This window comes from Pseudophryne corroboree, unplaced genomic scaffold (genome assembly GCF_028390025.1).
Source record: "Pseudophryne corroboree isolate aPseCor3 unplaced genomic scaffold, aPseCor3.hap2 scaffold_1828, whole genome shotgun sequence".
NCBI classification, from domain to species: Eukaryota; Metazoa; Chordata; class Amphibia; order Anura; family Myobatrachidae; genus Pseudophryne; species Pseudophryne corroboree.
In genome coordinates, this window is record NW_026968465.1 from 1 (window position 1) to 19,705 (window position 19,705).

Here is a 19,705-nt window from a genome sequence, read left to right on the forward strand (position 1 = left end):
ACTGCAGGGAGAACACATATTTTCAGATGAACATGGGAGAGCAGAAGGCTGCCTAATACTGAAGCACCCCCAAACAACAAACCAAATGCAACAACTAGTACAAGCATTCCTGGGAAAAGGTCTGCAGAAGACGGATTTGCATACGGTGATGTCATCCAAGCAGTGGGCCAAAGTTGGCTGGAACCCTCATCTGCATATGAAAAGAGAAAAGGGGTATGCAGGGCATGGCGGCCTTTTGCGGCGCTTGGATGACCCTTAGTTAGCATTAAACACCTCCACCCTCCGTCGGTGTGGGGCTCATGTTGGCTATGCCCCAGCCCCTGAAGCATTCAAGCTGATTTCTTGCAGCAGCTGGGCACTGTAACAGCTCCAGAGCTGCTCTGTAAGGCAAGTAAAAGGGTGTTGGCCCTGCAGCACTACCTGTAGTTTGCATTGTGCGTTGGAAGGCACAAAGTAAGCAGACAGGTGAAGTCAGGAGAGTGCACAAGGGCATAGAAGGCAGCGGCTCAAGAAAAGAGAAGTGGAAACAGACAGCAAACTAGGCTGGAGAGAGACCTGAGACAAAGAGATCTGAATTATACGAGAGCCGACCAGGGGAAACACAAATTATGCAGTCAAGTTTCCCACATTTGGGGAAATCACAGGAGCAGCACACCCAGAGTGCAATGGGTGAGCCTTGCCCTGGGAGAAGCACCTTCATGATCATAGTATCTCACCTGGCAGGTATGTAGGAGTTGGGCTAGAGCTGGGGAGGGTCGCTGCTCGGGTACCCCCCTGTCAAGTGAAGGAGATCAAACTGAGGCAGCACAATGGAACTCTCGAAAGAAGAACAAGGCTAGAGGAAGATCTGAGACAAAGAAATCTGACTTTTACCAGAGCTGACCAGAGGAAAACACAAACACAGTCCCCCACTACCACAAATAATGCAGTTGAGTTTCCCACATTTGGGGAAATCACAGGGGTCAGCATACCCAGAATGCAATGAATGAACCTCACCCTGGGAGAACAATCTTTATGACCATGGTATCTCCTATGCAAAATAAGTATGATTTGGGATAGGGCTGGGGAGGGCCGCTGCTCAGGCACATCTCTGTCAAGTAAAGGAGATTCAACTGAGGCAGCACAAGGGAACTCTCATCTGGGGACAAAAACTGCAGGGAGAACACATATTTTCAGATGAACATGGGAGAGCAGAAGGCTGCCTAATACTGAAGCACCCCCAAACAACAAACCAAATGCAACAACTAGTGCAAGCATTCCTGGGGGAAGGCCTGCAGCAGATAGATTTGCATATGGTGATGTCATCCAAGCAGTGGGTCAAAGTTGGCTTCAACCCTCGTCTGCATATGAAAAGAGAAAAGGGGCGTGCAGGGCATGGTGGCCTTTTGCGGCACTTGGCTGACCCCTAGTTTGCATTAAACACCTCCACCCTCCTTCGGTGTGGGGCTCATGTTGGCTATGCCCCAGCCCCTGAAGCATTCAAGCTGATTTCTTGCAGCAGCTGGGCACTGTAACAGCTCCAGAGCTGCTCTGTAAGGCAAGTAAAAGGGTGTGGGCCCTGCAGCACTACCTGTAGTTCGCATTGTGCGTTGGAAGGCACAAAGTAAGCAGAAAGGAGGAGAAGTCAGGATAGTGCGCAAGGGCATAGAAGGGAGCGGCTCAAGAAAAGAGAAGTGGAAACAGACAGCAAACTAGGCTGGAGAGAGACCTGAGACAAAGATATCTGAATTATACGAGACCTGACCAGGGGAAACACAAATTATGCAGTCAAGTTTCCCACATTTGGGGAAATCGCAGGAGCAGCACACCCAGAGTGCAATGGGTGAGCCTTGCCCTTGGAGAAGCACCTTCATGATCATAGTATCTCACCTGGCAGGTAAGTAGGAGTTGGGCTAGAGCTGGGGAGGGTCGCTGCTCGGGCACCCCCCTGTCAAGTGAAGGAGATCCAACTGAGGCAGCACAAAGGAACTCTCGAAAGAAGAACAAGGCTAGAGGAAGATCTGAGACAAAGAAATCTGACTTTTACCAGAGCTGACCAGAGGAAAGCACAAACACAGTCCACCACTACCACAAATAATGCAGTCGAGTTTCCCACATTTGGGGAAATCACAGGGTTCAGCATACCCAGAGTGCAATGAATGAACCGCACCCTGGAGAACAATCTTCATAACAATGGTATCTCCTATGCAAAATAAGTATGATTTGGGATATGGCTGCGGAGGGCTGCTGCTCAGGCACATCTCTGTCAAGTAAAGGAGATTCAACTGAGGCAGCACAAGGGAACTCTCATCTGGGGACAACAACTGCAGGGAGAACACATATTTTCAGATGAACATGGGAGGGCAGAAGGCTGCCTAATACTGAAGCACCCCCAAACAACAAACCAAATGCAACAACTAGTGCAAGCATTCCTGGGGGAAGGCCTGCAGCAGATAGATTTGCATATGGTGATGTCATCCAAGCAGTGGGTCAAAGTTGGCTTCAACCCTCGTCTGCATATGAAAAGAGAAAAGGGGCGTGCAGGGCATGGTGGCCTTTTGCAGCACTTGGCTGACCCCTAGTTTGCATTAAACACCTCCACCCTCCTTCGGTGTGGGGCTCATGTTGGCTATGCCCCAGCCCCTGAAGCATTCAAGCTGATTTCTTGCAGCAGCTGGGCACTGTAACAGCTCCAGAGCTGCTCTGTAAGGCAAGTAAAAGGGTGTGGGCCCTGCAGCACTACCTGTAGTTCGCATTGTGCGTTGGAAGGCACAAAGTAAGCAGAAAGGAGGAGAAGTCAGGATAGTGCGCAAGGGCATAGAAGGGAGCGGCTCAAGAAAAGAGAAGTGGAAACAGACAGCAAACTAGGCAGGAGAGAGACCTGAGACAAAGAGATCTGAATTATACGAGACCTGACCAGGGGAAACACAAATTATGCAGTCAAGTTTCCCACATTTGGGGAAATCGCAGGGGCAGCACACCCAGAGTGCAATGGGTGAGCCTTGCCCTGGGAGAAGCACCTTCATGATCATAGTATCTCACCTGGCAGGTAAGTAGGAGTTGGGCTAGAGCTGGGGAGGGTCGCTGCTCGGGCACCCCCCTGTCAAGTGAAGGAGATCCAACTGAGGCAGCACAAGGAAACTCTCGAAAGAAGAACAAGGCTAGAGGAAGATCTGAAACAAAGAAATCTGACTTTTACCAGAGATCAGAGGAAAACACAAACACAGTCCCCCACTGCCAACAAATAAAGCAGTCACGTTTCCCACATTTGGGGAAATCACAGGGGTCAGCATACCCAGAATGCAATGAATGAACCTCACCCTGGGAGAGTAATCTTCATGACCATGGTATCTCCTATGCAAAATAAGTATGATTTGGGATAGGGCTGGGGAGGGCCGCTGCTCATGCACATCTCTGTCAAGTAAAGGAGATTCAACTGAGGCAGCACAAGGGAACTCTCATCTGGGGACAACAACTGCAGGGAGAACACATATTTTCAGATGAACATGGGAGGGCAGAAGGCTGCCTAATACTGAAGCACCCCCAAACAACAAACCAAATGCAACAACTAGTGCAAGCATTCCTGGGGGAAGTTCTGCAGAAGACGGATTTGCATACGGTGATGTCATCCAAGTAGTGGGTCAAAGTTGGCTTCAACCCTCATCTGCATATGAAAAGAGAAAAGGGGCGTGCAGGGCATGGCGGCCTTTTGCGGTGCTTGGATGACCCCTAGTTCGCATTAAACACCCCACCCTCCTTTGGTGTGGGGCTCATGTTGGCCATGCCCCATCCCCTGAAGCATTCAAGCTGATTTATTGCAGCAGCTGGACACTGTAACAGCTCCAGAGCAGCTCTGAACGGCAAGTAAAAGGGTGTGGGCCCTGCAGCACTACCTGTAGTTTGCATTGTGCATTGGAAGGCACAAAGTAAGCAGACGGGAGAAGTCAGGATAGTGCGCAAGGGCATAGAAGGGAGCGGCTCAAGAAAAGAGAAGTTGAAACAGACAGCAAACTAGGCTGGAGAGAGACCTGAGACAAAGAGATCTGAATTATACGAGAGCCGACCAGGGGAAACACAAATTATGCAGTCAAGTTTCCCACATTTGGGGAAATCGCAGGAGCAGCACACCCAGAGTGCAATGGGTGAGCCTTGCCCTGGGAGAAGCACCTACATGATCATAGTATCTCACCTGCCAGGTAAGTAGAAGTTGGGCTAGAGCTGGGGAGGGTCGCTGCTCGGGTACCCCCCTGTCAAGTGAAGGAGATCCAACTGAGGCAGCACAAGGGAACTCTCGAAAGAAGAACAAGGCTAAAGGAAGATCTGAGACAAAGAAATCTGACTTTTACCAGAGCTGACCAGAGGAAAGCACAAACACAGTCCCCCACTACCACAAATAAAGCAGTCGAGTTTCCCACATTTGGGGAAATCACAGGGGTCAGCATACCCAGAATGCAATGAATGAACCTCACCGTGGGAGAACAATCTTCATGACCATGGTATCTCCTATGCAAAATAAGTATGATTTGGGATAGGGCTGGGGAGGGCCGCTGCTCAGGCACATCTCTGTCAAGTAAAGGAGATTCAACTGAGGCAGCACAAGGGAACTCTCATCTGGGGACAACAACTGCAGGGAGAACACATATTTTCAGATGAACATGGGAGGGCAGAAGGCTGCCTAATACTGAAGCACCCCCAAACAACAAACCAAATGCATCAACTAGTGCAAGCATTCCTGGGGGAAGGCCTGCAGCAGATGGATTTGCATACGGTGATGTCATCCAAGCAGTGGGTCAAAGTTGGCTTCAACCCTCGTCTGCATATGAAAAGAGAAAAGGGGCGTGCAGGGCATGGCGGCCTTTTGCGGCGCTTGGATGACCCCTAGTTCGCATTAAACACCTCCACCCTCCTTCGGTGTGGGGCTCATGTTGGCTATGCCCCAGCCCCTGAAGCATTCAAGCTGATTTCTTGCAGCAGCTGGGCACTGTAACAGCTCCAGAGCTGCTCTGTACGGCAAGTAAAAGGGTGTGGGCCCTGCAGCACTACCTGTAGTTTGCATTGTGCATTGGAAGGCACAAAGTAAGCAGACAGGAGGAGAAGTCAGGATAGTGCACAAGGGTATAAAAGGGAGGGGCTCATGAAAAAAGAAGTGGAAACAGACAGCAAACTAGGCTGGAGAGAGACCTGAGACAAAGAGATCTGAATTATACGAGAGCCGACCAGGGGAAACACAAATTATGCAGTCAAGCTTCCCACATTTGGGGAAATCAGAGTGCAATGGGTGAGCCTTGCCCTGGGAGAAGCACCTTCATGATCATAGTATCTCACCTGGCAGGTAAGTAGGAGTTGGGCTAGAGCTGGGGAGGGTCGCTGCTCGGGCACCCCCCTGTCAAGTGAAAGAGATCCAACTGAGGCAGCACAAGGAAACTCTCGAAAGAAGAACAAGGCTAGAGGAAGATCTGAGACAAATAAATCTGACTTTTACCAGAGCTGACCAGAGGAAAGCACAAACACAGTCCCTCACTACCACAAATAATGCAGTCGAGTTTCCCACATTTGGGGAAATCACAGGGGTCAGCATACCCAGAATGCAATGAATGAACCTCACCCTGGGAGAACAATCTTCATGACCATGGTATCTCCTATGCAAAATAAGTATGATTTGGGATAGGGCTGGGGAGGGCCGCTGCTCAGGCACATCTCTGTCAAGTAAAGGAGATTCAACTGAGGCAGCACAAGGGAACTCTCATCTGGGGACAACAACTGCAGGGAGAACACATATTTTCAGATGAACATGGGAGGGCAGAAGGCTGCCTAATACTGAAGCACCCCCAAAAAACAAACCAAATGCAACAACTAGTGCAAGCATTCCTGGGGGAAGGCCTGCAGCAGATGGATTTGCATACGGTGATGTCATCCAAGCAGTGGGTCAAAGTTGGCTTCAACCCTCGTCTGCATATGAAAAGAGAAAAGGGGCGTGCAGGGCATGGCGGCCTTTTGCGGTGCTTGGATGACCCCTAGTTCACATTAAACACCTCCACCCTCCTTCGGTGTGGGGCTCATGTTGGCTGTGCCCCAGCCCCTGAAGCATTCAAGCTGATTTCTTGCAGTAGCTGGGCACTGTAACAGCTCCAGAGCTGCTCTGTACGGCAAGTAAAAGGGTGTGGGCCCTACAGCACTACCTGTAGTTTGCATTGTGCATTGGAAGGCACAAAGTAAGCAGACAGGAGGAGAAGTCAGGATAGTGCACAAGGGTATAAAAGGGAGGGGCTCATGAAAAAAGAAGTGGAAACAGACAGCAAACTAGGCTGGAGAGAGACCTGAGACAAAGAGATCTGAATTATACGAGAGCCGACCAGGGGAAACACAAATTATGCAGTCAAGCTTCCCACATTTGGGGAAATCGCAGGGGCACCACACCCAGAGTGCAATGGGTGAGCCTTGCCCTGGGAGAAGATCCTTCATGATCATAGTATCTCACCTGGCAAGTAAGTAGGAGTTGGGCTAGAGCTGGGGAGGGTCGCTGCTCGGGCACCCCCCTGTCAAGTGAAAGAGATCCAACTGAGGCAGCACAAGGAAACTCTCGAAAGAAGAACAAGGCTAGAGGAAGATCTGAGACAAATAAATCTGACTTTTACCAGAGCTGACCAGAGGAAAGCACAAACACAGTCCCCCACTACCACAAATAATGCAGTCGAGTTTCCCACATTTGGGGAAATCACAGGGGTCAGCATACCCGGAATGCAATGAATGAACCTCACCCTGGGAGAACAATCTTCATGACCATGGTATCTCCTATGCAAAATAAGTATGATTTGGGATAGGGCTGGGGAGGGCCGCTGCTCAGGCACATCTCTGTCAAGTAAAGGAGATTCAACTGAGGCAGCACAAGGGAACTCTCATCTGGGGACAACAACTGCAGGGAGAACACATATTTTCAGATGAACATGGGAGGGCAGAAGGCTGCCTAATACTGAAGCACCCCCAAACAACAAACCAAATGCAACAACTAGTACAAGCATTCCTGGGGGAAGGCCTGCAGCAGATGGATTTGCATATAGTGATGTCATCCAAGCAGTGGGTCAAAGTTGGCTTCAACCCTCGTCTGCATATGAAAAGAGAAAAGGGGCGTGCAGGGCATGGCGGCCTTTTGCGGCGCTTGGATGACCCCTAGTTCGCATTAAACACCTCCACCCTCCTTCGGTGTGGGGCTCATGTTGGCTATGCCCCAGCCCCTGAAGCATTCAAGCTGATTTCTTGCAGCAGCTGGGCACTGTAACAGCTCCAGAGCTGCTCTGAACGGCAAGTAAAAGGGTGTGGGCCCTGCAGCACTACCTGTAGTTTGCATTGTGCATTGGAAGGCACAAAGTAAGCAGACGGGAGAAGTCAGGATAGTGCGCAAGGGCATAGAAGGGAGCGGCTCAAGAAAAGAGAAGTTGAAACAGACAGCAAACTAGGCTGGAGAGAGACCTGAGACAAAGAGATCTGAATTATACGAGAGCCGACCAGGGGAAACACAAATTATGCAGTCAAGTTTCCCACATTTGGGGAAATCGCAGGAGCAGCACACCCAGAGTGCAATGGGTGAGCCTTGCCCTGGGAGAAGCACCTACATGATCATAGTATCTCACCTGCCAGGTAAGTAGAAGTTGGGCTAGAGCTGGGGAGGGTCGCTGCTCGGGTACCCCCCTGTCAAGTGAAGGAGATTCAACTGAGGCAGCACAAGGGAACTCTCGAAAGAAGAACAAGGCTAGAGGAAGATCTGAGACAAATAAATCTGACTTTTACCAGAGCTGACCAGAGGAAAGCACAAACACAGTCCCCCACTACCACAAATAATGCAGTCGAGTTTCCCACATTTGGGGAAATCACAGGGGTCAGCATACCCAGAATGCAATGAATGAACCTCACCCTGGGAGAACAATCTTCATGACCATGGTATCTCCTATGCAAAATAAGTATGATTTGGGATAGGGCTGGGGAGGGCCGCTGCTCAGGCACATCTCTGTCAAGTAAAGGAGATTCAACTGAGGCAGCACAAGGGAACTCTCATCTGGGGACAACAACTGCAGGGAGAACACATATTTTCAGATGAACATGGGAGGGCAGAAGGCTGCCTAATAATGAAGCACCCCCAAACAACAAACCAAATGCAACAACTAGTGCAAGCATTCCTGGGGGAAGGCCTGCAGCAGATGGATTTGCATACGGTGATGTCATCCAAGCAGTGGGTCAAAGTTGGCTTCAACCCTCGTCTGCATATGAAAAGAGAAAAGGGGCGTGCAGGGCATAGCGGCCTTTTGCGGCGCTTGGATGACCCCTAGTTCGCATTAAACACCTCCACCCTCCTTCGGTGTGGGGCTCATGTTGGCTATGCCCCAGCCCCTGAAGCATTCAAGCTGATTTCTTGCAGCAGCTGGGCACTGTAACAGCTCCAGAGCTGCTCTGTACGGCAAGTAAAAGGGTGTGGGCCCTGCAGCACTACCTGTAGTTTGCATTGTGCATTGGAAGGCACAAAATAAGCAGACAAGAGGAGAAGTCAGGATAGTGCACAAGGGTATAAAAGGGAGGGGCTCATGAAAAAAGAAGTGGAAACAGACAGCAAACTAGGCTGGAGAGAGACCTGAGACAAAGAGATCTGAATTATACGAGAGCCGACCAGGGGAAACACAAATTATGCAGTCAAGCTTCCCACATTTGGGGAAATCGCAGGGGCACCACACCCAGAGTGCAATGGGTGAGCCTTGCCCTGGGAGAAGCACCTTCATGATCATAGTATCTCACCTGGCAGGTAAGTAGGAGTTGGGCTAGAGCTGGGGAGGGTCGCTACTCGGGCACCCCCCTGTCAAGTGAAAGAGATCCAACTTAGGCAGCACAAGGAAACTCTCGAAAGAAGAACAAGGCTAGAGGAAGATCTGAGACAAATAAATCTGACTTTTACCAGAGCTGACTAGAGGAAAGCACAAACACAGTCCCCCACTACCACAAATAATGCAGTCGAGTTTCCCACATTTGGGGAAATCACAGGGGTCAGCATACCCAGAATGCAATGAATGAACCTCACCCTGGGAGAACAATCTTCATGACCATGGTATCGCCTATGCAAAATAAGTATGATTTGGGATAGGGCTGGGGAGGGCCGCTGCTCAGGCACATCTCTGTCAAGTAAAGGAGATTCAGCTGAGGCAGCACAAGGGAACTCTCATCTGGGGACAACAACTGCAGGGAGAACACATATTTTCAGATAAAAATCTTGGTCATGCTCTGGTTTCTCTTCAGAACGAACAAATCTTTCGCCTCTTACTAAAGATTTCCGTGGAGAGGAGCAAAACCGAGTTTTATCTCAATTTTTGCATGCCCCATCTTTTTGGGGTTTCTTTTACCGGTTTAAAGATAGAATGAGTGTGCTTTAATGTAAGCTCATTTGCATAGAAATGACAGTAAATGTTTATTTATGTTCAAACAGAACTTTCTTGACCATGCTACTTGCTTTAAAGATCTGGGAGCACATGGAATACAGTACAAACCATGCTTATAGCAAGGAGAAGCCAGGTGAGAAATCTGCTTTCTTTCAAATTGGGCGCTCACTTTGATCTGAATGAGGACTGCTGGCACAGCACTCAGGCGACAGGTGGAATCTTGGTCATGCTCTGGTTTCTCTTCAGAATGAACAAATCTTTCGCCTTTTATTAAAGATTATCCGTGGAGAGGAGCAAAACTGAGTTTTATCTCAATTTTTGCATGCCCCATATTATTGGGGTTTCTTTTATCAGTTTAAAGACAGAACGAGTGTGCTTTCTTGTTAGCTTTAATGTAAGTTTATTTGCATAACAATGACAATAAATGTCTGTTTCTTTTCAAGCAGAACTTTCTTGACCATACTAATTGCTTGAAAGATCTGGGAGCACATGGAAAAGAGTACAAACCATGTTTATAGCAAGGGGAAGCCTGGTGAGAAATCTGCTTTCTTTCTTTCAAATTGGGTGCTCACTTTGAGCTGAATGAGGACTGCTGGCATGGCACTCAGGCGACAGGTGGAATCTTGGTCATGCTCTGGTTTCTCTTCAGAACGAACAAATCTATCGCCTTTTACTAAAGATTTCCATGGAGAGGAGCAAAACTGAGTTTTATCTCAATTTTTGCATGCCCCATATCATACCTCCCAACTGTCCCGATTTTCGCGGGACAGTCCCGTTTTTTGGGGACTGTCCCGCTGTCCCACCTGCGGGCCGCAGTGTCCCGCGGTGGGGAGGACAGTTGGGAGGCTCTGTCTGTCGCTGCCCTGCTTAGCAGAGCAGCGGTGAATAGTCGCTGTGCGCACAGCGTCTATTCACTGAAGTCAGAGGGAGAGGTGGCATGCCAGCGGCTCACAGAGCGCTGGGCATGCCCCCTCAGTGCCGAAAACGGGGGCGTGACTCGCGATCGCGGGTCCTCCCGCGAAGCCATGCCCCTTTTTACTTAGGCCACGCCCTTTTTGGGAGCGCGTGCGACTTCGCCGCGCGTGTGTCCCTCTTTGCGAGCCGACAAAGTTGGGAGGTATGCCCATATTATTGGGGTTTCTTTTATCAGTTTAAAGACAGAACGAGTGTGCTTTCTGGTTAGCTTTAATGTAAGTTTATTTGCATAACAATGACAGTAAATGTTTGTTTCTTTTCAAACAGAACTTTCTTGACCATGCTACTTGCTTGAAAGATCTGGGAGCACATGGAAAACAGTACAAACCATGCAGTATCACAAGAGCCTTTATTTGATCTTTCATGAAGATAGAGCAGAATTGAGGACACGTCAACAATTTCTGCCGAAGGTGGTTCATCTTTCCACATGGTGCCTTTGGCCACTGACACCTTCGTTGAGTCAAAGTCTCTGGCTGTGGTCAGAACTTTGAAAATTTATGTCACCAGAACGGTTCAGATTAGGAAAACAGAGGCTCTGTTTGTCCTGTATGCTCCCAACAGGATTGGGTGTCCTGCTTCCATGTAGACCATTATGCGCTGGATCTGTGGTAAGATTCAGCATGCTCATTCCATGGCAGGATTGCCGTTACTGAATTAGGTGAAGACCCATTCTACTAGAAAGGTGGGTTCATCCTGGGCAGCAGGTCGGGGAGTCTCGGCATTGCAACTTTGCCGAGCAGCTATTTAGTAAACACTTTTGCTAAGTTTTACAAGTTTGATACCTTGGCCGATGATAACTTCAAGTTGGGTCATTCGGTGCTGCAGAGTCGTACGCACTCTTCCACCCGTTCAAGAGCTTTGGTATAACCCCATGGTTCTTAATGTGACCCCAGCATCCTCTAGGTCGTATGAGAAAATAGGATTTTAATACCTACCGGTAAATCCTTTTCTCTTAGTCTGTAGAGGATGCTGGGCACCCGTCCCAGTCCATACTGTGTCTGCAGTTATTACTTGTGGTTATACACATGTTGTGTTATGGTTCTGGTCAGCTTTTTGCTGCAATTATTCATGCCGTTGGCTTGTGTTCTGTTGAATGCCACGTTCTGCGGCATGCTTAAGGTGTGAGCTGGTAAGATGCTCACCTTAGTTTAACAATAAATCCTTTCCTCGAAATGTCCGTCTCCATGGGCACAGTTCCTATAACTGGAGTCTGGAGGAGGGGCATAGAGGGAGGAGCCAGTTCACACCCTTTGATAGTCTTAAAGTGCCCATGTCTCTTGCGGATCCCGTCTATACCCCATGGTTCTTAATGTGACCCCAGCATCCTCTACGGACTAAGAGAAAAGGATGCCCTTGCGCACTATCCTGACTTCTCCTCCCGTCTGCTTACTTTGTGCCTTCCAACGCACAATGCAAACTACAGGTGGTGCTGCAGGGCCCACACCCTTTTACTTGCCTTACAGAACAGCTCTGGAGCTGTTACAGTGCCCAGCTGCTGCAAGAAATCAGCTTGAATGCTTCAGGGGATGGGGCATGGCCAACATGAGCCCCACACCAAAGGAGGGTGGGGGTGTTTAATGAGAACTAGGGGTCATCCAAGCACTGCAAAAGGCCGCCATGCCCTGCACGCCCCTTTTCTCTTTTCATATGCAGATGAGGGTTCCAGCCAACTTTGGCCCACTGCTTGAATAACATCACTGTATGCAAATCCGTCTGCTGCAGACCTTCCCCCAGGAAGGCTTGTACTAGATGTTGCATATGGTTTGATATTTGATGGTGCTTCAGTATTAGGCAGCCTTCCGCCCTCCCATGTTCATCTGAAAAGATGTGGTCTCCCTGCAGTTGTTGTCCCCAGACGAGAGTTCCCTTGTGCTTCCTCAGTTGAATCTCCTTAACTTGACGGGGGAGGGGCTGCCCGAGCAGCCACCCTCCCCAGCCCTATCCCAACTCATACTTATTTTGCATATGAGATCTCTTGATCATGAAGATTGTTCTCACAGGGTGAGGTTCATCCATTATATTTTAAAATAGGAAGGTACAAATTACATATTTGAATTGCATTTATGTGCTGGATTCAAATGTCCCCCCCCCCCCTTCCTTTCTCAATTGTGCCCGTCAGCAGCTATTCTAAGGTTGCTGCCAATGGGTGTGACACATTAATTTCTTCTGTGGGGTACACTGGACTCCACAAGGATTCACATTGGGGTGTAGAGTAGGATCTTGATCTGAGGCACCAACCGGCTCAAAGCTTTTGACTGTTCCCAAGATGCTCAGTGCATTCTCCTCTATAACCCCGCTTCCATGAACAGGGAGCTCAGTTTGTAGTTGGTGCCTTCAGTAGCAGGCCACTTAACAGGGGCCTGCCTCAGGCAGCCTATTCTTAGCTATAAATTTTGACAAGAAAAGAAGAACTTGTTTTATGAGAATCTACAAGGGCTGCAGCAGGCTAGGTCTAATAGACATCTTTACTGCAGCTTCATCACTCCCAGCGGCGCTGTATACTCCCGTGCCCTGGTTGCTGGGTCACTGCAGCGGAGGGTCCGGTTTCATCCTAAGGTCAGTCACACACACACCACCCTTCCGGATCACGAGGCCGCTGATGAAGGGGAGCGTGGCCGTAGGGGGTGGACCGTGTGCGCACTGGCGTGGACACTGATTACTGGGCAGCCGCTCCACTAGCCACCAGGTACAGTTAAGGAGCACAGGTCTGGGGGTTTTTCTCCTATATTAACCCAATTTTGTACTGCCCGCAGCGCATTGTGATAGGTAATAGGGCCTGATTCAGGTTGGATTGCAATCACAATAAGCGATCCAACTGCAAAAATTGCTAAGAGCATACGCATGTGCCTGCATTTTCTGCGGCACCCCGCAGAGAATGCGATCGCCTCTGCCTGTCAATCGGGGCGGGGGGGGATAGGTGGGTCAGCAACACTCCATTTCCAAGTCAGGGATGGAGCGGTGCGGGGGCAAGGCTTCAAAATGGGGTCTGCAACGGAGTAGACACAGGGGGCGTGGTCACAGCGGCTGTATGACATCACATTCAGCCGCTGTGATCACAAAAATGGTGGCGGCTTCCTGCGCGCACATACAGTCTGCACCAGCAGGAGGCTACACCATTTTTTATGATCACGCTGAACTGCAGTGCGACTGCAATTACAGCATGGTCAAGAAGGGAGGCGTCATGCTGGGTGGCCATGCCCTTTCACTGTGCAGGAGCCAGCACCGCTCACACACTAGTCCCCGGGTGCAGCCCCCAACCCCCGGGACACCCGGAGCAACAAAATGTAGATTCAGGCCACCAGACCACGCCCCTACCTATGAAACCATGCCTCCTTTTTACCATTGCGCTGCTTATCTGCGCGCACTGCATTACAATCTCCCTCGCCACCTCTCTGGGTGTCACCAGTGATAGTGACACCTCTGCCATGCTTGTAGCAGCTGGTCCTAAGATCTACGCCTCAAGCCCTGAGTGTTTGCCCTTGTGACTTGTTGATCATCATAGCGAAGCAGATGCTTACAGAAAACTGCAGGGGCTTAGATTGAAAATAAAAAAATTGATTGGTATAAGGTAGAGAGGAGCGGGTTCGGTTCTCCGAGAACCGAATTCCCCACGAACTCCACGTTGTTTACACTGGTCCGAGGCAGGCTCGGTTGTTCCCGCCTGACTCGCAAAACCTGAACAAGGGAAAATGTCATCATCCCGCTGTCGGATTCTCGCGAGATTCGGATTCCATATAAAGAGCTGCGCGTTGCCGCCATTTTTACTCGTGCATTGAAGAGAGAGCGGAATGGACGTGGCTATGTTCTCTCAGTGGAAATCTCAATATCAGTGCTCAGTATCAGTGGTTACTTATTGCTGCTCAGTAATACTAGTAGTGTGTCTCTCCTGCTCAGTGTCAGTTCTCAGTAGTATCCTCATCAGTGCTCAGTATCACTGCTCATTGTCTTGTGCTGCATTGTGGTGCTCAGCATACTACAGTACATTACTAATAGTCCAGTGCTGCATCTTGCTGCTCAGTGTCAGTTCTAGTATCCTCATCAGTGCTCACTATCACTGTTCATTGCATTTTGGTTTTCTGTATACTACAGTAACATAGTAATATAGTAACATATAGTAACATAGTTTTTGAGGTTGAATAGAGGCAAATTGCCCATCGTGTTCAACCTGTTTTAAGTTGTGATGATTCTACATACTTGCTGAATAATGTTTTATGACTAGTTAGCTACTATAACTCATGTTACCCCCGGATTAACCATGTTGATATTTTAAGTATTATAACCTTAGATAGCTTTTTCATTCAGAAATGTATCCATTCCTTTTTTAAATCCAATTACAGAGTCCGCCATTACCACCTTCCCTGGCAGGGAATTCCACATCCTGATTGCCCTAACAGTGAAGATCATAGTATCTCACCTGGCAGATAAGTAGGAGTTGGGCTAGAGCTGTGGAGGATTGCTGCTCGGGCACCCCCTGTCAAGTGAAGGAGATCCAACTGAGGCAGCACAAGGGAACTCTCGAAAGAAGAACAAGGCTAGAGGAAGATCTGAGACAAAGAAATCTGACTTTTACCAGAGCTGACCAGAGGAAAGCACAAACACAGTCCCCCACTACCACAAATAATGCAGTCGAGTTTCCCACATTGGGGAAATCACAGGGGTCAGCATACCCAGAATGCAATGAATGAACCTCACCCTGGGAGAACAATCTTCATGACCATGGTATCTCCTATGCAAAATAAGTATGATTTGGGATAGGGCTGGGGAGGGCCGCTGCTCAGGCACATCTCTGTCAAGTAAAGGAGATTCAACTGAGGCAGCACAAGGGAACTCTCATCTGGGGACAACAACTGCAGGGAGAACACATATTTTCAGATGAAAATCTTGGTCATGCTCTGGCTTCTCTTCAGAACGAACAAATCTTTCGCCTTTTACTAAAGATTTCCGTGGAGAGGAGCAAAACTGAGTTTTACCTCAATTTTTGCATGCCCCATCTTTTTGGATTTTCTTTTATCGGTTTAAAGATAGAATGAGTGTGCTTTAATGAAAGCTCATTTGCATAGAAATTACAGTAAATGTTTGTTTCTTTTCAAACAGAACTTTCTTGACCATGCTACTTGCTTGAAAGATCTGGGAGCACATGGAATACAGTACAAACCATGCTTATAGCAAGAAGAAGCCAGGTGAGAAATCTGCTTTCTTTCAAATTGGGCGCTCACTTTGATCTGAATGAGGACTGCTGGCATGGCACTCAGGCGACAGGTGGAATCTTGGTCATGCTCTGGTTTCTCTTCAGAATGAACAAATCTTTCGCCATTTATTAAAGATTTCCGTGGAGAGGAGCAAAACTGAGTTTTATCTCAATTTTTGCATGCCCCATATTATTGGGGTTTCTTTTATCAGTTTAAGGACAGAATGAGTGTGCTTTCTTGTTGGCTTTAATGTAAGTTTATTTGTATAACAATGACAGTAAATGTCTGTTTCTTTTCAAACAGAACTTTCTTGACCATGCTACTTGCTTGAAAGATCTGGGAGCACATGGAAAAGAGTAAAAACCATGCTTATAGCAAGGGGAAGCCTGGTGAGAAATCTGCTTTCTTTCTTTCAAATTGGGTGCTCACTTTGAGCTGAATGAGGACTGCTGGCATGGCACTCAGGCGACAGGTGGAATCTTGGTCATGCTCTGGTTTCTCTTCAGAACGAACAAATCTTTCGCCTTTTACTAAAGATTTCCGTGGAGAGGAGCAAAACTGAGTTTTATCTCAAATTTTGCATTCCCCATCTTATTGGGGTTTTATTTTATCTGTTTAAAGATAGAACGAGTGTGCTTTAATGTAAGCTCATTTGCATAGAAATGACAGTAAATGTTTGTTTCTTTTCAAACAGAACTTTCTTGACTATACTAATTGCTTGAAAGATCTGGGAACACATGGAAAAGAGTACAAACCATGTTTATAGCTAGGGGAAGCCTGGTGAGAAATCTGCTATCTTTCTTTCAAATTGGGTGCTCACTTTGAGCTCAATGAGAACTGCTGGCATGGCACTCAGGCGACAGGTGGAATCTTGGTCATGCTCTGGTTTCTCTTCAGAACTAACAAATATTTCGCCTTTTATTAAAGATTTCCGTGGAGAGGAGCAAAACTGAGTTTTATCTCAATTTTTGCATGCCCCATATTATTGGGGTTTCTTTTATCAGTTTAAAGACAGAACGAGTGTGCTTTCTTGTTAGCTTTAATGTAAGTTGCCATAGATGCAGTGAAACACACGTGTAGGGCACGGCGTGTCCGCGTGTATTTGACTCATGTGAAATGTTATAAAACAAAAATATATGATTATGATGTTAGCTGTTAGTCTCCACTAATAGGGAATAGAAGCTGAGCTATAAGAAAGGAATACACTAGATATGATGTCACTTAGCAGATACAATGTCTAAAGTGCATACAGATAGCTACTAATAACTCTTGATAAGAAAGTATATCAGTGTGGGTATATTTATATGATGGGATATTGGGACTAGTGAATATATATCACTCCTGCTGTCCAGATTGGCAATAACCAGACAATTATGATAAGAGTAGAGATGTCACATGGGCTGCTATAGATATTAATTTAATGCTGTATGTGTCATTTGTTACAAATGGATACATTTTCTATGAGTCAGCCTAGCAGCTGCATGTTCTAACAGAACACTATCCTCACACAGAATCTGCTAACCTTGAGATAACTAAATGACAGTGTGTAACAGTCTCTTTACTATAAGACTGTTACAAAGTAATATATATATTTGAAGTCAGTCTAGCAGCTGTGTGTTCCAGCAGTTTATAAGACAAAGAAAATCTCCTATTGTGGAATCTAGACACATGGGACTGCTGGCCTGTGTCATACTATTTCTATGTAATACCAGTAACATGTATATAACTGTTACATCATTGTTACAAATGGATAAATCTTTGAGTCAGCCTAGCAGCTGCATGTCCTAACAGGACACCATAAATCCTTTACAGTGTAACAAATTGATTGGTAACACTTAAAGGCTGGAGAGCAGTTATATGCCTTACTAGCATACTCAATATACCACATTATTACACCAGTTACCACGATTATTGACAGCGCATTTGATATATTATATTACCCTCACACTGAGTCTGTTTACCTTTAGATAACTAAGTGACCGAATATGTAACAGTTTCTCTATCATAAGACTGTTACAAAGTGAGATAGATATATTTGGAAGTCAGTCAAACAGCTGTGTGTTTCAGCGGTTTATAAGAAAATCCCTCATTGTGGAATCTGGACCACTAAGGGTTATTATATATATAGCACATGGAATTGCCACATCTCCCTATATGATAATTTCATTACACTGTAACATAATAAGAATTAACTCTTTAACAGTGTAAATAGAGAGTAATGAATCTCTGACACATGGAATATATTATTTCTTAGATGAATTGGATAAACCATTATGACAGACACTTTGCTTCCTAATAAGAATTGAGGTGGCTATACCTCTAAGGAAAGCATTATTGCCTACGCCTAGATCAGATTAAATAAGATCTGGCTGAATATATGAAGGAAGGTTGCTATTTATATGAGAATTGGAATTGCTATATTCCTTAAGGCAACCCCACCGATTGATATATGTTGTCAATTAAGTATATCTGAACGGCTATATCTGGACCAGATTTAATAAGATCTGGCTGATTATATGAAGGAGGGCTGCTATTTATATTGGAATTGCCATATTCCTTAAGGCAACCGCACCTGTTGGTATATCTCGCCAATTAACTATATCTAAACAGCTAAATTAAAGCTATTCATCATTTTTTTAGTTTGGATATTAATAAATATGATCTTTCCATGATGCATAGAGATTTCCCTATCAAGTGATTCCTTATCCGATATAGAAAGCTATCCCCCTGTGGTATTGAATTTAGGAATATAGTCTTAGGGGACACAGAGAAATAAGTGATCCCCATCTACCTAAGCACCCCACAAATTGGAGGTTAGCTTACCGGTTATACTCAATCACCCCCACAAATTCGCCAATGGGGATGGCTTCCCGGGAGGTAACCCCTATTGAGTGAAGGGAGTATATAGGATACGACCCAGTGGTACCTGACGACATAGATACTAACAGCTATTTAATAACATTACGCTAGAAAGTGATTATTAGCAACATATATATCTATATAAACAACCCCGCCAGGGTTGTGCCTTCAAAAATAATCACACACGGACACGCTTTTTAAACCTTTTTTTCACATCTCTTAATTCTTCTTATGCACATGTATGTTAGTTCTGTGATTTTAACCTTTATGTTTCACTGCAGTTTGGGATAATAATATTAATATTTATCCAATTTTAATACATACTTAATAAAGGTTATATTTTATGATTCATTCATTCTGTCCAGTGCGTCAACAGTGCAGATTTCTTCTTGTTTTTTCTCCCAAATTCTATAACAATGACAGTAAATGTTGTTTCTTTTCAAACAGAACTTTCTTGACCATGCTACTTGCTTGAAAGATCTGGGAGCACATGGAAAACAGTACAAACCATGCAGTATCACAAGAGCCTTTATTTGATCTTTCATGAAGATAGAGCAGAATTGAGGACACGTCAACAATTTCTGCCGAAGGTGGTTCATCTTTCCACATGGTGCCTTTGGCCACTGACACCTTCGTTGAGTCAAAGTCTCTGGCTGTGGTCAGAACTTTGAAAATTTATGTCACCAGAACGGTTCAGATTAGGAAAACAGAGGCTCTGTTTGTCCTGTATGCTCCCAACAGGATTGGGTGTCCTGCTTCCATGTAGACCATTATGCGCTGGATCTGTGGTAAGATTCAGCATGCTCATTCCATGGCAGGATTGCCGTTACTGAATTAGGTGAAGACCCATTCTACTAGAAAGGTGGGTTCATCCTGGGCAGCTGGTCGGGGAGTCTCGGCATTGCAACTTTGCCGAGCAGCTATTTAGTAAACACTTTTGCTAAGTTTTACAAGTTTGATACCTTGGCTGATGATAACCTCAAGTTGGGTCATTCGGTGCTGCAGAGTCGTACGCACTCTCCCACCCGTTCAAGAGCTTTGGTATAACCCCATGGTTCTTAATGTGACCCCAGCATCCTCTAGGTCGTATGAGAAAATAGGATTTTAATACCTACCGGTAAATCCTTTTCTCTTAGTCCGTAGAGGATGCTGGGCACCCGTCCCAGTCCATACTGTGTCTGCAGTTATTACTTGTGGTTATACACATGTTATGTTATGGTTCTGGTCAGCTTTTTGCTGCAATTGTTCATGCCGTTGGCTTGTGTTCTGTTGAATGCCACGTTCTGC

General features: G+C 46.7%; 23 non-coding genes across 23 annotated transcripts; 7 read left to right on the forward strand and 16 right to left on the reverse strand.

Annotated features, from left to right (window-relative positions):
• Positions 1-568: 568 nt before the first annotated feature.
• LOC135003141 (U1 spliceosomal RNA) lies at positions 569-731 on the reverse strand. Its single transcript, XR_010204214.1, has one exon. It is a non-coding gene; the product is annotated as a U1 spliceosomal RNA (small nuclear RNA).
• Positions 732-883: 152 nt separating this feature from the next.
• Positions 884-1,047, reverse strand: LOC135003100 (U1 spliceosomal RNA). Its single transcript, XR_010204179.1, has one exon. It is a non-coding gene; the product is annotated as a U1 spliceosomal RNA (small nuclear RNA).
• A 674-nt stretch (positions 1,048-1,721) lies between these two features.
• On the reverse strand, positions 1,722-1,884 carry LOC135003131 (U1 spliceosomal RNA). Its single transcript, XR_010204207.1, has one exon. It is a non-coding gene; the product is annotated as a U1 spliceosomal RNA (small nuclear RNA).
• Positions 1,885-2,036: 152 nt separating this feature from the next.
• LOC135003119 (U1 spliceosomal RNA) lies at positions 2,037-2,199 on the reverse strand. The gene has a single exon (XR_010204197.1). It is a non-coding gene; the product is annotated as a U1 spliceosomal RNA (small nuclear RNA).
• A 674-nt stretch (positions 2,200-2,873) lies between these two features.
• On the reverse strand, positions 2,874-3,036 carry LOC135003124 (U1 spliceosomal RNA). Its single transcript, XR_010204202.1, has one exon. It is a non-coding gene; the product is annotated as a U1 spliceosomal RNA (small nuclear RNA).
• A 149-nt stretch (positions 3,037-3,185) lies between these two features.
• On the reverse strand, positions 3,186-3,350 carry LOC135003132 (U1 spliceosomal RNA). The gene has a single exon (XR_010204208.1). It is a non-coding gene; the product is annotated as a U1 spliceosomal RNA (small nuclear RNA).
• Positions 3,351-4,020: 670 nt separating this feature from the next.
• On the reverse strand, positions 4,021-4,183 carry LOC135003122 (U1 spliceosomal RNA). Its single transcript, XR_010204200.1, has one exon. It is a non-coding gene; the product is annotated as a U1 spliceosomal RNA (small nuclear RNA).
• A 152-nt stretch (positions 4,184-4,335) lies between these two features.
• Positions 4,336-4,499, reverse strand: LOC135003111 (U1 spliceosomal RNA). The gene has a single exon (XR_010204189.1). It is a non-coding gene; the product is annotated as a U1 spliceosomal RNA (small nuclear RNA).
• Positions 4,500-5,471: 972 nt separating this feature from the next.
• On the reverse strand, positions 5,472-5,635 carry LOC135003099 (U1 spliceosomal RNA). Its single transcript, XR_010204178.1, has one exon. It is a non-coding gene; the product is annotated as a U1 spliceosomal RNA (small nuclear RNA).
• A 674-nt stretch (positions 5,636-6,309) lies between these two features.
• On the reverse strand, positions 6,310-6,472 carry LOC135003069 (U1 spliceosomal RNA). The gene has a single exon (XR_010204152.1). It is a non-coding gene; the product is annotated as a U1 spliceosomal RNA (small nuclear RNA).
• Positions 6,473-6,624: 152 nt separating this feature from the next.
• On the reverse strand, positions 6,625-6,788 carry LOC135003139 (U1 spliceosomal RNA). Its single transcript, XR_010204213.1, has one exon. It is a non-coding gene; the product is annotated as a U1 spliceosomal RNA (small nuclear RNA).
• Positions 6,789-7,459: 671 nt separating this feature from the next.
• On the reverse strand, positions 7,460-7,622 carry LOC135003123 (U1 spliceosomal RNA). The gene has a single exon (XR_010204201.1). It is a non-coding gene; the product is annotated as a U1 spliceosomal RNA (small nuclear RNA).
• A 152-nt stretch (positions 7,623-7,774) lies between these two features.
• LOC135003070 (U1 spliceosomal RNA) lies at positions 7,775-7,938 on the reverse strand. Its single transcript, XR_010204153.1, has one exon. It is a non-coding gene; the product is annotated as a U1 spliceosomal RNA (small nuclear RNA).
• Positions 7,939-8,612: 674 nt separating this feature from the next.
• Positions 8,613-8,775, reverse strand: LOC135003143 (U1 spliceosomal RNA). The gene has a single exon (XR_010204216.1). It is a non-coding gene; the product is annotated as a U1 spliceosomal RNA (small nuclear RNA).
• Positions 8,776-8,927: 152 nt separating this feature from the next.
• LOC135003108 (U1 spliceosomal RNA) lies at positions 8,928-9,091 on the reverse strand. Its single transcript, XR_010204186.1, has one exon. It is a non-coding gene; the product is annotated as a U1 spliceosomal RNA (small nuclear RNA).
• A 144-nt stretch (positions 9,092-9,235) lies between these two features.
• On the forward strand, positions 9,236-9,351 carry LOC135003084 (U5 spliceosomal RNA). Its single transcript, XR_010204164.1, has one exon. It is a non-coding gene; the product is annotated as a U5 spliceosomal RNA (small nuclear RNA).
• Positions 9,352-9,621: 270 nt separating this feature from the next.
• Positions 9,622-9,738, forward strand: LOC135003095 (U5 spliceosomal RNA). Its single transcript, XR_010204174.1, has one exon. It is a non-coding gene; the product is annotated as a U5 spliceosomal RNA (small nuclear RNA).
• Positions 9,739-10,024: 286 nt separating this feature from the next.
• Positions 10,025-10,137, forward strand: LOC135003096 (U5 spliceosomal RNA). Its single transcript, XR_010204175.1, has one exon. It is a non-coding gene; the product is annotated as a U5 spliceosomal RNA (small nuclear RNA).
• Positions 10,138-14,950: 4,813 nt separating this feature from the next.
• Positions 14,951-15,113, reverse strand: LOC135003098 (U1 spliceosomal RNA). Its single transcript, XR_010204177.1, has one exon. It is a non-coding gene; the product is annotated as a U1 spliceosomal RNA (small nuclear RNA).
• A 144-nt stretch (positions 15,114-15,257) lies between these two features.
• Positions 15,258-15,373, forward strand: LOC135003083 (U5 spliceosomal RNA). The gene has a single exon (XR_010204163.1). It is a non-coding gene; the product is annotated as a U5 spliceosomal RNA (small nuclear RNA).
• A 270-nt stretch (positions 15,374-15,643) lies between these two features.
• On the forward strand, positions 15,644-15,759 carry LOC135003090 (U5 spliceosomal RNA). The gene has a single exon (XR_010204170.1). It is a non-coding gene; the product is annotated as a U5 spliceosomal RNA (small nuclear RNA).
• A 286-nt stretch (positions 15,760-16,045) lies between these two features.
• LOC135003075 (U5 spliceosomal RNA) lies at positions 16,046-16,161 on the forward strand. The gene has a single exon (XR_010204156.1). It is a non-coding gene; the product is annotated as a U5 spliceosomal RNA (small nuclear RNA).
• Positions 16,162-16,436: 275 nt separating this feature from the next.
• LOC135003091 (U5 spliceosomal RNA) lies at positions 16,437-16,552 on the forward strand. Its single transcript, XR_010204171.1, has one exon. It is a non-coding gene; the product is annotated as a U5 spliceosomal RNA (small nuclear RNA).
• Positions 16,553-19,705: the final 3,153 nt, after the last annotated feature.